Raw genomic sequence first — 13,144 nt, 5'->3', positions numbered from 1 at the left:
CCAACCTGTCAACTAGACCATCGCACTAAGCGCCACATCCAGTCTCCTCTTAAATACCTCCAGGGATGGTGACTCCATCACCTCCCTGGGTAGCCCATTCCAATGTCTGATCACTCTCTGTAAAGAATTTTTTTCTAATATCTAACCTAAACCTCCCCTGGCACAGCTTAAGACTGTGCCCTCTTGTCCTACTGCTGGTTGCCTGGGAGAAGAGACCAACCCCCACCTGGCTACAACCTCCTTTCAGGTAGTTGTAGAGAGTGATAAGGTCTCCCCTGAGACTCTCTTCTCCAGGCTAAACAACCCCAGCTCCCTCAGCCTCTCCTCATAGGGCTTGTGCTCCAGTCTCTTCACCAGCCTCGTTGCCCTTCTTTGGACACTCTCCAGCACCTCAGTGTCCTTCCTAAACTGAGGACTAGGCCCAACACTGATCCCTGGGGGACACCACTAATGACCGGCTGCCAACTGGATGCAGCACCATTCACCACCACTCTCTGGGCCCAGCCCTCCAGCCAGTTCTTAATCCAGCAGAGAGTGCACTTGTCCAAGCCGCAGGCTGCCAGTTTTTTCAGGAATATGCTATGGGAGACTGTGTCTTTGGGGGTTAAAATCAATTTTTCTCTGTATCATTATATTTAGTGTAATCTTTTTAGTAAATTGTAACTCTGAGTTGTAATCTCTTGAGTTGGATTAATTTCTCCCACCAGTTTACTTTTAAACCAGCACACTTATTTATGAGAAAATTTATATTTCAATAGAATAATAATGCATTTTATTTTACAGTAATAGGAACGATATTGCATGTAATGGAAAATATTGTTTACAAGTACAGTAGTGAGGTCTTGAAGCAAACTTACATTTTGAGCAATTTTATCTTCCTGACTCTTTCCTGAAGCTAATGTTTTACTGTAATAAATTTGTCTTTACACAATCCTTAAATACTTACTAAAATTCCTTAGTTCCAAACAGAATATATAGATTTTAAATTAAAAAAATTGGTCAATGTACATAATACTGCAACCAAACTGTCTTCTCCTTTCTAACTACAGGTAATAGCTAGTAATATCTGCAAATTGAGTATCAAGCAACTACAGTGGAATAGAATTTAGTAGAAACACTATATTATAGCAGCTTTCAAAGAGGTGCAGATGTGCAGTTGCACATTGTGAAATACAAACAGCATCTTTTAAAACAGTTGAATACAAGATTCAGCAGGAAAACAAATTCAAAAGGCTGTTTGATGTTTTTTAGAAGTGCCATAAACTACTAAAGTCTCACTAATACTTAGCATTCATGTAGTATTTTACATTTTTGAAGCACTATACAAATGCTATCTAGAGGAAATATTCTCTAAAGGCAGAATACAAATCCAAAGTGAATGGTGATCAGATGAATGGTACCATGACAGTAAAATGTAATTACTACAGAGAGATGAAGTACTTTATAAATCAGCTAGCTAAACATGAACACATATTTTACAAGGAGAATGTATAGATATGAAATTATTACCATTCATGAAATAGGTTTCTATCATCACAGAGGAGCTGGAACTGGCTCAACAGGCTTAAAATGCCTAACTCGGAAGTCATAGGAAACATAAGAAAACACCTTCAGTGATAAACAGACAGCTTACCTCAAGTGTTAATATAAACAACTTTTAAGATCCATCATCCTTATACTTCAGTGCAGATTCCATGTTTTATAGAGATTAATTCTCTAGTGCCTGTTAAATACATAATAAATGAACATAGATGAGGTAAAGATGCTGTAATTGTCACATACAGCCAATATGGTTGCCCTAGTTAGAGCAGCCGGGACCAGTTCATCACTGTGTGGGTGTAACCCAAAATGTGTATTCTACACCCAGGACCACTGGTGGCCTAGTGGTTAGCATGCAGGACTCTCACTGCTGCGACCCAGGTTCAATTCCCCGGTCCCCCGGGCAGATGGAACTCGTTAGCCCTGTGAGGCCATCCATCTATGAGAAGGTCACTCTAAACAAACCTACGTCCTGAGGACCTCACTGCCATTGTCCAAGCTTGCTTGGCCCTGGCAGATGAACCTTAGGATTAAAGGGTGGGCTCAGTTCAACGCATGCTGTGTCTCACCTAAAAAATCCATTGCGCAGGCTGGAAAGGTAAAAGACCTTTCCCAAAATCTTCGTTCGCGAAGACTGGCCATTATTATTCTACACCCTCTATGTCATTTCCCAGGAACTGTTAACAATAGGCCATTTGCAGCAGCTGCCCAGAGCACTTCCACACCCAGCCCGAGGGGTCGTGTCTGCTAATGGGCCACCAAGGATTCCAAAAATATCTCATGACTCACAATCACCCATTGTGGAACTCTCTGCCCTGGGGGAGGTACTGGGCATTCCCACTCGAACCTGAGTGTATATAATCTTGGGGTTTTGGGACTTCTGGGCCCACTCGTTGGATCCAGAGGAGGACCAGAACCTTGACCAGACTGCGACCACCACTCTCGACCAGACTGCGATCACCACTTTCACCAACAGGTTTTCCTCCCCTTTTACTTTGGACTCAGGGGGACGACGTGGGGCTCAGCACGGGGGCCAACAAACACCATTCTGTTCGTGCCCCAGAGTGCTGGGTTATACATCTGGGTTTTGTGGGTTAAAACCAACTGTTTGTCCATATAATTGTATTTATTGTATTATTGTTATTAAATTGTAACTCTGACTTATAATCTCTTTTGAGTTGGGTTCATTTCTCCTGCCAGTTTACCTTTAAACCAGCACAATGGCAAAGGAGGAGTTTTTCCCAAATGGAGAGATCCAGAGGCAACGATGAAAACCATCATGGATGTGATGAGAAGTCCAGGATATAAACAACATCCAGAGAACAAAACACATTGAGTCCTTAAGCCTGAAAAGGTGCATAATAAACTGTGACAGTTTGAGCTACGTTAGAAATCTAAAAATCCAATTTTCAGGTTTCTCCACCCCCTCCCACAATTATCCCAACACTACTGAAGAGAAATTTTCAGGCCAGAGGCTTCTATAGGGGAAGGGGAAGTATATACATTTATTTACACAAATAAATACTATACAAGCTAAAGACAACTATATATATATTACATTTCTATCAACCAGTCCTTTCAAGCTCCTCCTTTAAGTTCAGTCCAGGAAAGAGCCTTTTCAAGGCTGGAAAGTAACCAGTCCCTCTGTGGGAGTGTTCTAGGCCTGAACGCTCCCCCCTCACCAAGTTCCAGTTGTTTGTTGCAGTCTCTCCTCCTCCTGAAGTCCAGGAAGATAGCTCTGAGTCTTTGCTCTCCTGCTGCAGTGTGATCTCTCTCTCTCATACCTTGGTTTGTAGGCTGCTGCAGTGTGGTTCTGCTCATCAAGTGTCCACGTCCTGGCATGTGGATTTCTCCTCAGGTTTTCGGTTGTCCTGCGTGGCAGAGACATCCTCCGGGCCCCCCCCCCCCTCTCTCTGGGCGGGGTCCGTCTCCAATTTCGCTTGGGACTCTTTCTCCCGAGCGCCGGGCCTACCTCCACAGCCCGTCCACTTGGCTCAGCTTCAATGCTGAGCCTCTCCACTTTCCAGCGGAAGGAAAGGAAAAGCCCCCCTCCACAGCTTAGCTGTAGAAAAGGAAGGGGAAGAGGCTTGGCTGCAAAAACCTAGCTCTCTTCTCTTACCTCAAGTCAGGTTCAAGTGGCTGTGAGTTTCTTCCCTCACTGCACACACTCAAAATGCTGCCTCTAACTCTGCTCTGGGCTAGGCAGAGCTGGGGGGGGGCTGCAGGGCTCCCCTCTCCCCCCCGGAGGGGAGAGAGGGAGCCCAGCCACCCCCTGGCCTTCCACACCTACACGCAGCAGACACCAACAGCAGAACTCTTGCCAACAGTTTCCGGTGGGCTGTGTATATATGATTTTGAGCAGAAGCGAACAACATGAGTGGTGATTGGCTCTTCAGGGAACACTGCCCTGGCACCCAATCACCTCTGAGTCCCCCTCTCCTCGAGGGGGGGCCAATCTCAAACCATGACATAAACTTTAATGTCAGAGCCACAACAGTAATTGCAGTAGAACAATGAAGCAGCAGTCTCAGTGGAAGAGTCAAAGCAGCCTGCAGAAAAGAAAAATTGGCAATGGTTACAACTGAAACAAATAAATAAATGTTTCATGAATGTTTACAGGCATATTATCAAATTGGAAGTGGAAAGAAAAACATACTGTTATTTTCCACTGCAGCTGGTCAAAAATCAATAATATGACTATTTAAAAGTATGAGAGCTGTATGCTGTTCTATCAGTAGCAAGGCTCAGGGTGCTGGGACAGGCTTTTCTCTATTGTATGATATGAATCATGCATTCTACTAAGCAGCACCGATGGCAAAACAGGAAGGGAGAGGGATGAGGTATGCTATTTGTTATATAGTCATGTGGTATACATAGTATGCTGCACTGATTATACGTATTTAATTTTAAGATGATTAAAAGGAAAACAAACATAAAATATACTTGAAATATTTAATATGTTTTAATGGCATTTCTTAAAAAAAATACATTGTGTATAATACTATTATAATGTATATGCATAATACATCTGTGAAGTTATTTTAGCTCATCAATATCTAATATAGAGCAGTTATTTCCAATACAACAAAACTGGACAGGGAAAAGACATGTTCAGAAGCTAACATCTAAGTCATTTGTGATTGGGGTTTTTATATTAACAACTTTGACTAATGTTAACTCAGTTGAAAGTCTGATATTTGGATTTAATAAGGGTGAACATCTAGCTAGTTAGAGTCCTCATTACAAAGGAGATTAAATTTAGCCATTTTGAGAAGTGATAATTATCAATTTAATATACATACCTGAGAAAATATTTTGGATGTACTTACTAGCAACAGCTAGAACTATCTTCACAAACTCAAAGATAGAAAAAAAGGTTTTTTTGAGTTCAGGGAACTTGTTTAAGCAACAAATAAGTAGATTCTTGTTTCTGTAAGCACAGGAGAAATGACAGCACATTACTAAAAGATTTATACTGGTGAAAAATGAGAGGCATGACTATCAAAGTAGGGTGAGCACCTCAGCAAACTCTGGTTACCAATACCTAGAAACAAACATTCACCAGTTTCATCAGTATGAGTAATCAGCAGCAAAGAATCTCCAATAGTAGTAACCTTAAATCTTCTCTCCAGAAGTCATTAATTTTTTGCTCATTTAACACTATTTTCTTCACGGCTTTCCAGTCCAGTCCTCAGTATCTTCTGTTCCATAAGCGTAACTACAATTTGCTGATGTAATATTAATTGGCTCACTTCAGATACTGGTGAACATTTGGAAAGACTGTAACAGACCCCAGAGACATTCTTTGCACATGATGGTGCATCTGAGTTATGTTGAACACATCTCTGCGTCTTCTGCAGAAAGCAAACAAACATCACTACAAGACACAAGCCAGCAACCTGCTAATGCTTCATTTGTGTTAATTTTTACAGGATTCATCAGTTATGGTAACTGTAACTATGGGACTCTGGAACAGCTTAATTGAGTTCTGATGGATAATTTAGACAATTGCTTGTAACTCTCTCTTCTCTGTAAGTAATATTTGATTTACCCTTAGCCAAGAAATACAGAGATGGGAAGTTATGGACTACCTTGGAATATAACAGCCTGTGCCCTAAACCAAAGCCAACGTTATAAGACTTGCAGAAAGCTTTGCTCTATTAGCTTCCCACCAGATGCTAGTCCTTGACTCAATCAGGTCACAGGATTAAAAAGTTCACAAATGGTCTCAAGAACTTTTAACTGTAATGGTACAGACCCAACTCCTTTAAGTTGGTGCAAAGGGTATATTTTCTGCAACTTCATTTCTGTTTCATACAAGCAGATTGTTCACAGATTAAAATAGAAAAATCTTGTGATGGTGAAATTGTTTATCACCTACTCTACAAATATAGTAATATTTTTGTTATTGTCAGCAAGAGCCTAAAATGTTCATACTAGTCTCTTTTTGAAAAAACACCCTGGATGGTGATACATTTTGGCAGATATCCTATTGACTTGGATTCTTCTACATTTGTGTGCACATAATACACAGTAAAAACTACCTGGGACACAAAGAACGACAAAATTTAAGTAGCAAAATTTTTGAAGAGTTTATATTTTTTTTCAAAAAGTAATGTGGGCAAAAGGGCAGATCACATGCTACTTGGCACACAAATATTTATCAAAGTAAACATATTGATGCCTTAAGCCCCTATTAGTTTTTATTTTTCTAATTTTTGTAAGCTTTATAAGTTTTATAAGTAGTAGAAGTAGATTTTAAAAGCAGCAGCCCTTATCCCTCTACCCTGTAGCACCCTTTAGTTTACAAATTCCTTAACCCTCTTACCCCATTCCATGTATCCTATATCAATCCTACCCCCGAATCCAGTAGAAATGTTTAGTCTCTTGTCAAGGCAAGGCCTGTTCTGTTTGGAGAATGCTTGTATCTTGGCCTAAACCGCAGAACAGAGTCAAGAACTAGGTGACTCTGTACCCCGAAGAAGATGAAGATGATGAAGAAAAGCCCCCAGACCCAATTCCCAGGGGGTGGGCCAGGGGGTGGGCCAGGGGTAACGGGGTGGACACACTTGGGATTGGACAGATATTGTTATAAAATGTAACATCTCAGGCACAGCAGGTGCACATCGTGTAACATCTTTTGCCTTGGCACAATTAAACCCTTTCCTTATCTCACCCTCAATTAACTGCTTCGGAGTTTTTTACTTAGCACCAGCTGAGCAGGCATCAGCTGTTGGCCTGTATGGGGAAACCTGGACTGGAACTTCTTCAGACTGGAAACTTTCATCGTGCAGGAATTCCTCATCAAGCCGGCTTTTATCTGAGATAATTCCCACCCCGGTCTGAGAAGCCCAGCTCCACAGAACGCACGGAAGCAAGCACGGAGCATAGAGGTGAGATAAGAAAAGGTAAAATAAGGGAAAAAGGTACCTGGTTTAATTAGCAGCTGCGGGAAAGTTTTGTGTTCCTGGGAGGTAGGGAACACGGGGGACTGGAAAGTTAACTTAAGACTTGGGCCCATATAGTTGCGGAGAGTCGCTTTCCAGTGGGTGAACGGGTGGTTCGCCAACGCAGGTGGGAGCGGGTTTCAGCCTGGGGCTGTTTTGTTTTTGGAAGGCACGCCTTCCGGTGTGCTCTGATGCTGTGGAGAGCTGGTGGGGCTCTGGAGCCAAGCTGGCTAGCAGTAATTAAGTAGCAGAGAGGTTACAGTAACAGCCTTGTAACCCTAAGGTAGCAAGTTCAGATCCCGGTATGTGGTTGTGGTCTATATGCGTTTTGCAATCGTGGGTTGTGTGGATTCAAAATTTAAGATCCCTAAAGAATCCCCCCTGAGTCTGGTTTTAAAACATTGGAAGACTTTAACTGTTTCTGAGACAACTTTAAAAAAAGAAGAGCTGTGTAGGCTGTCTGTGGATGCTTGGCCGTTGTTTGGACAAATGGGAGGGGTGGCGTGGCTGGAATTTGGTCCGTTTGAACTGGACACAGTGTTTCGATTAATCTCGCTTCTTCATGTAGAACAGAGGTGGTAGGAAATTCGACGTGCAGAGCTGTTTTTGCTTCTATTAACACACCCTGAATTGGGGGTAGGAGATAAGAAGAACGAAAGTTCAGGAGAGACAGAAAAATCAGAAATGGCTTTAGGAAAAGGGAAAAAGAAAGATCGAGTTAAGGCTGCTCCTGTCCCACAAATTTTATTTAAAAACACCGGAGAAGATGATTTAGATATGTTAATATCACCTGACAGGAGAGAGAGTAGCCCGGGGGCTGGGCAGATCGGACTCCCCGCTGCAGGGGCAGCGGGGGGTGCTGGAGCTGCAGGAATGGCGGCTCCTGGACCGGCTCCGGCTGGGCAGGCGGGAGCTGCGGGGGGGCTCCCTGGTGTGGGTACGGCTGCGCCGGGGGGAATCGGACAAGTTGGAGCCTCCGGAGGAGTTGGCTCGGGGGCGGCGGGAGCCGCTCCGGGCACGGTCAGCACAGGATCTGCTGCCATAGCAACGGGAACAGGAGCAGGCACTGCGGGAGTAAGAGGGCTGGGGCCAGCCCCGGCTGCAGCGGCAGCGGGGGGAGGGGCCCCAGGAGCGGTAGCAGGAACAACCCCTGGAATTCCGGGAGGGGCAGGGGGCGGTGCTGACAGGCGGGGCCTCTGTCCTGACTGACCTGCGGGGTGGGGCTGGAGCCGCCCCCTTTCCCACGCTTCCCCCTGCCGAGGGGAGGCAGCCCACCTTTACGGGAGGGGGAAAGAAAGGGGAACCGAGGGAGTTTCCAATCTCTGCCTCTCATGAAGAGAGAACAGAGACGCAGAGACAGGGCAAGCTAGTTTCAGCTGCTGAGAGAAGGCAGAAGCGAGGTTTACCACCGTTTGATAAGGACACGGAAGCAGAGGGCGAATTAAGTGATAGCTCGGGGGAAGGGGAAGTAGACCCGCCTGTAGTAAGACCAAAAACAAAGGGGAAGAGGGCCCGTGAAGCGTCAGCTGCCCCCGACCCGATAGCAGGTAGAACAAGAGCAAAGGATAAGCCACCGTTAGAAGCCACCTTAAGACAAGCTGTACCCAATCAGGGCACAGTATTAATAAAGGTTCCTTTCTCACTGGTTGAGCTACAGCAATGGAAGGATTCTGTAGGGGCATATAGAGATAACCCAGACAAAGTGGCAAACTATGTCCAAAGAGCAATCAAAACTCAGAACCCTGACTGGTATGACCTGGAAGTTATAATGGACACATTATTAGATCAAACAGAGAAGGAGATGGTAAAAAGAGCTGCTCGAACTGCAATTGCAATGCTAAAAACCTCTGGGCAGTTTCCAGGGGAAGATATTAAGGACATCTTCCCCCCTGACGATCCCAAATGGGATCCTAACGTAGCAGCAAACCTGGAAGCACTGAAATGGTATCAAGACTGGGTAATTTATGGATTTCGGCATGGGGTTCCGAAGGCAATAAACTGGTCCAAAATGTACAAGGTTAAACAAGACACAAATGAATCACCCACAGATTTTCTAAACAGGTTGAAGGATGCCATTAGGAAATATACCGACATAGACATAGAGTCAGATCTGGGAAAGAAAAATCTGGTGTATTTATTTGTAGGGCAGTCCACAGATGACATAAGAAAAAAACTGCAAAAAGCAGGTGGTGATAAGAAGGATATTGGTGATCTATTAGATATAGCTTGGACAGTATATCGAAATAGGGAGCAGAAAAAGAGAACAAGGGTGATGGAACTAGAAGGTGACTATCGAGAGCATCATAGACGTAACCACAGATATCACAGGTCTAATCGTCAGCAGGACATAACAGATGACAGATGCTCTTATTGTAAAAAGAAAGGACATTGGAGAAAAGACTGCCCAGAACTGAGGAAAACTGAAAACCCTCTCCCCCCTCCACCACCAGCCCCTCAGCTGACTGTGAGTCAGAATGTATGAAGGAAACTGGAGGTTTCTTCCCCAGCAGAGACTCTGGTCAAAGCTAAGCTGGGGGGGAGGATATTGAGTTCTTGGTTGATACAGGTGCGGCATATTCTGTGTTAAATACTGTGGAAGGGAAACTCAGTAATGAAACTATAACTGTGGTAGGTGCTTGTCATGGTTTGAGCCCAAAAATCCAATTCCTGATTCCTAGCCCCCCTCCCACATCTCAACCCCGTGTGAGATGGGTTTTTGCAGACAAAAACACAAGACTCAATATGGGGGGAAGGGAATTATATTACAAGACTGTACACATACATAAATAGTATAATACATTATATATAATCTTAACACTATCTCTACCATGACAATAATATTTACAATGGGCCAAATCTCTTCTCCCTCCAAATAAAAGTCCAGGAGAGAAGAAGAAGAAAAGACCCCTTCCAGTCTCTCAGCAGCAGGTCTCTCTAGGCAGCAGGCTCTCTGTGTTTTTCATGAAGCAGTTGCAGCTGGATCCTTGCCAATGCACACGAGGGGGGTCTCCAAGCCCCTCTCGGCCCCTCGACGCCAAACGAAGGGTCTTTCCGTGGGCTGCTTCACCCCAGACAAGGTTGCTCCACCACGGTCATATCACGAAGCACCGGGGTCATCATGACGGTCTGGTATCCTCAGGGGAATCCAAGCCCCTTCACAGAGCTTCTGTGCTCTGACTCAAAGATGGCTGCTAGCTTCTCTGAAGCTGCAGCAAGGGGGGCCAAGGTCACCCCACACACACACATTCCTTTGGCCGTCCTGGCTTATCTCTCAGGAGGCCGGAGCTTCTTAGCTCCTCTCTGTAGTGCATACTGCACTCCAAGACTCTTTCAGGTGAGTCCAATCATCCTCCTCTCTCTCAGAGGAGTCTCCAAGGGAGTTTGGGGAGTTTTGGGTTGTTTAGTTCTTACCCCCCGAAACTCTGTCTCTGCTGCTGGCTTGGTTCTCTTCCTGCTGCTGGTTTCCTTTCCTTCAGACAGCTCTCTGTCTGCCTCGGCTGCATGCCGGCTTCTGCTGCTCCTTTGGTCCTTATCTGTTGGCTCTTTGCCACTGCTCTTCGGACGCTGCTGTTCTGCTGCTGCTCCCAGCGTCTCCCACTGCTGCCTACCGGGGAGAAATTCCCCCAGCTCCTAGTCACAGGGACTCAGCCCAGTCTAATACTGTTCCGAGTCCCTGCAGCCCCCCAACCAGGGGCTGGGGGGGGGCAGAGCCCCCAAGGGGCCTTGAGCCCCTTCCTCGTGGCTTCTACAACATGGCCACTTCTTCAACAACCAGTACCACTCCTTCTTTTCCGGTCTCCAGAGATATGTTTATATTTTGCAGGAGCACTGATTGGGTCAAACCCCAAGGGTCACCACCCCCTCGGGGGTTACCACTTTTAGCTTCAGGGGGAAAACCTGGTTCAAACCACTACAGTGCTACAGGGGTAAGTGAAACAAGGCCATTTTTTAAACCTTTGAAATTCAAACTGGGTAAGCACTGGGTAACTCATCAATTTCTTTATATGCCAAATTCTCCTAGGCCTTTATTGGGTAGAGACTTATTGGAAAAATTAGAAGCTGAAATTAAATTCAGCAAGGGGGGAGACATAAAAGTTATAATTCCAGACACTAAATATATCGAGGCAGCTGCTTTCTTTATACAGGAAAATCATGGAGAGATCCCTGAAGAAGTTGAAAATGCTGTCATACCTTTAGTCTGGGCCAGCGAATACCCTGGGAAGTCAAAGCAAGCTGAACCAGTAAGCATCACACTCAGGCCAGGAGCAGTCCTGGTAAGGCAAAACCAATATCCTTTGAAATTAGAAAGCCAAAAAGGCTTAGCACCTATAATTGAAAGGTTTCTTAAATTTGGTTTACTGGTGGAATGTGAATCCAGATTTAATACCCCCAATCCTACCAGTGAAAAAGGCTGATGGCAAAAGCTATCGGCTAGTCCAAGATCTTAGGGCCATCAATAAAATAACTGAGGACATCTACCCAGTGGTAGCCAACCCCTATACACTGTTAACCACATTGACAGAAGATTTAGGATGGTTCACTGTACTCGATCTTAAAGATGCCTTTTTCTGCATTCCTGTACACAAAGACAGCCAAGAGATTTTTGCCTTTGAGTGGGAAAATCCTGAGACAGGGAGGAAAACGCAACTAACCTGGAGAGTTCTCCCACAAGGCTTTAAGAACAGTCCAACAATTTTTGGGAACCAGTTGGCAAAAGAACTGGAGGACTGGAGAAGACAGCAGCAAGAAGGAGTTGTCCTGCAGTATGTAGATGACATCTTAATTGCAGCCAAAAGCCAGGACCAATGCATCGAGCTCACTGTAAGTCTCTTGAACTTTTTGGGGCTAAGTGGGTATCAGGTCTCAAGAGAGAAGGCACAAATAGCCAAAGAGGTAGTCATCTACCTGGGGCTTGAAATCTATCGTGGGCATCGGCGACTCAGTACAGACCAGAAAGAGGCCATTTGCCGTCTCCCAGAGCCCCACACTGTATGAGAGATGCAGGCCTTCCTGGGAATGGTAGGATGGTGTCGGCTGTGGATAGCTAACTATGGGTTGCTAGTCAAACCTCTGTATGAAGCCCTGAAAATGGCCAAAGAGGGAGTTGTAACATGGACAGATGAGACCAGAGATGTGTTTAAACAACTGAAACAGTCCTTGATGTCAGCTCCAGCACTAGGATTACCAGATTTAACTAAACCTTTTGAACTGTTCACACATGAGCAGTTGAATGTTGCTCTGGGGGTATTATCGCAAACTCTGGGAAGCCAACGAAGAGCCGTGGCTTATTTCTCTAAACAGCTGGACAGTGTTAGCCAAGGGTGGCCGGGGTGCCTGCGAGTTGTTGCAGCAACTGTTATCCTGATTGAAGAGGCCCGGAAGCTCACCCTTGGGCAGCATATCACCATGTACGTACCCCATGCAGTTCAAGCCGTGCTTGAACAAAAGGGAGGCCACTGGTTGTCCCCCAGCAGAATGCTTAAATATCAGGTTGTGTTGCTGGAACAGGATGATGTTACTTTGAAAACAACATCTACTGTAAATTCAGCTATGTTTGTCCTCAACACTAACCGACAGTGTCCCCAAGCATGACTGTTTACAGACTATAGAAGAGACTTATTCCAGCAGACCAGACCTGAAAGATGTGCCTCTGGAAAATGAAGACTGGTGTTATAGTTTATAATCTGAGGGGAATTTTTTCCTTCCCTGCCCCCCCCCTGTAAGAGAGACAGGAGCACGAAACAGGGAAGGGGGAGAAGGCGATTAGCATAACATTAGATTTAGCCAGCCTGACTGCATTCCTGGCTAATGGGCGATTGGAGAAGCTGGCTCTGCTCGGAGGGGAGAGGGGCAGTGTTGTGGGACGCTCCGGGGAGGACGGAGGCAGGGTCTGGGTGCAGGGCTTTGGCTGGAGAGAAGGTCTGGAGGCTTGCTGCCTGGCTGCCTGCCCTGGCTGGCCCAGACTGCTGACCTTTGGCTCGGCTTGAGGAGCTTCTTGCGACGCTACCACCTGGAAAACCACAGTGAGTTCTCCCATTCTCCTTTCGGCTACTCCCGTGACCTGGGACCGGCCCCAGGCCCCTTTCTTCCCCGTGGAGGCTGCCGCGACTTGGCAGCGCCCCCTACTGACCACACCAGCGAACTGCAGGCCCTGCACC

The 13,144-nt window shown here is 45.5% G+C and overlaps 1 pseudogene; it reads right to left on the bottom strand.

The window, feature by feature from the left end:
- Positions 1-1,673: 1,673 nt before the first annotated feature.
- Positions 1,674-13,144, bottom strand: part of LOC113960790 — a 23,312-nt pseudogene continuing 11,841 nt past the window's right edge.

Source organism: Neopelma chrysocephalum, unplaced genomic scaffold (genome assembly GCF_003984885.1).
Source record: "Neopelma chrysocephalum unplaced genomic scaffold, ASM398488v2 Primary Assembly neopelma1_96887, whole genome shotgun sequence".
Taxonomy (NCBI): domain Eukaryota; kingdom Metazoa; phylum Chordata; class Aves; order Passeriformes; family Pipridae; genus Neopelma; species Neopelma chrysocephalum.
The sequence above is the reverse complement of the archived record's forward strand: the minus strand, read 5'-3'. Positions and strand labels throughout refer to the sequence as shown.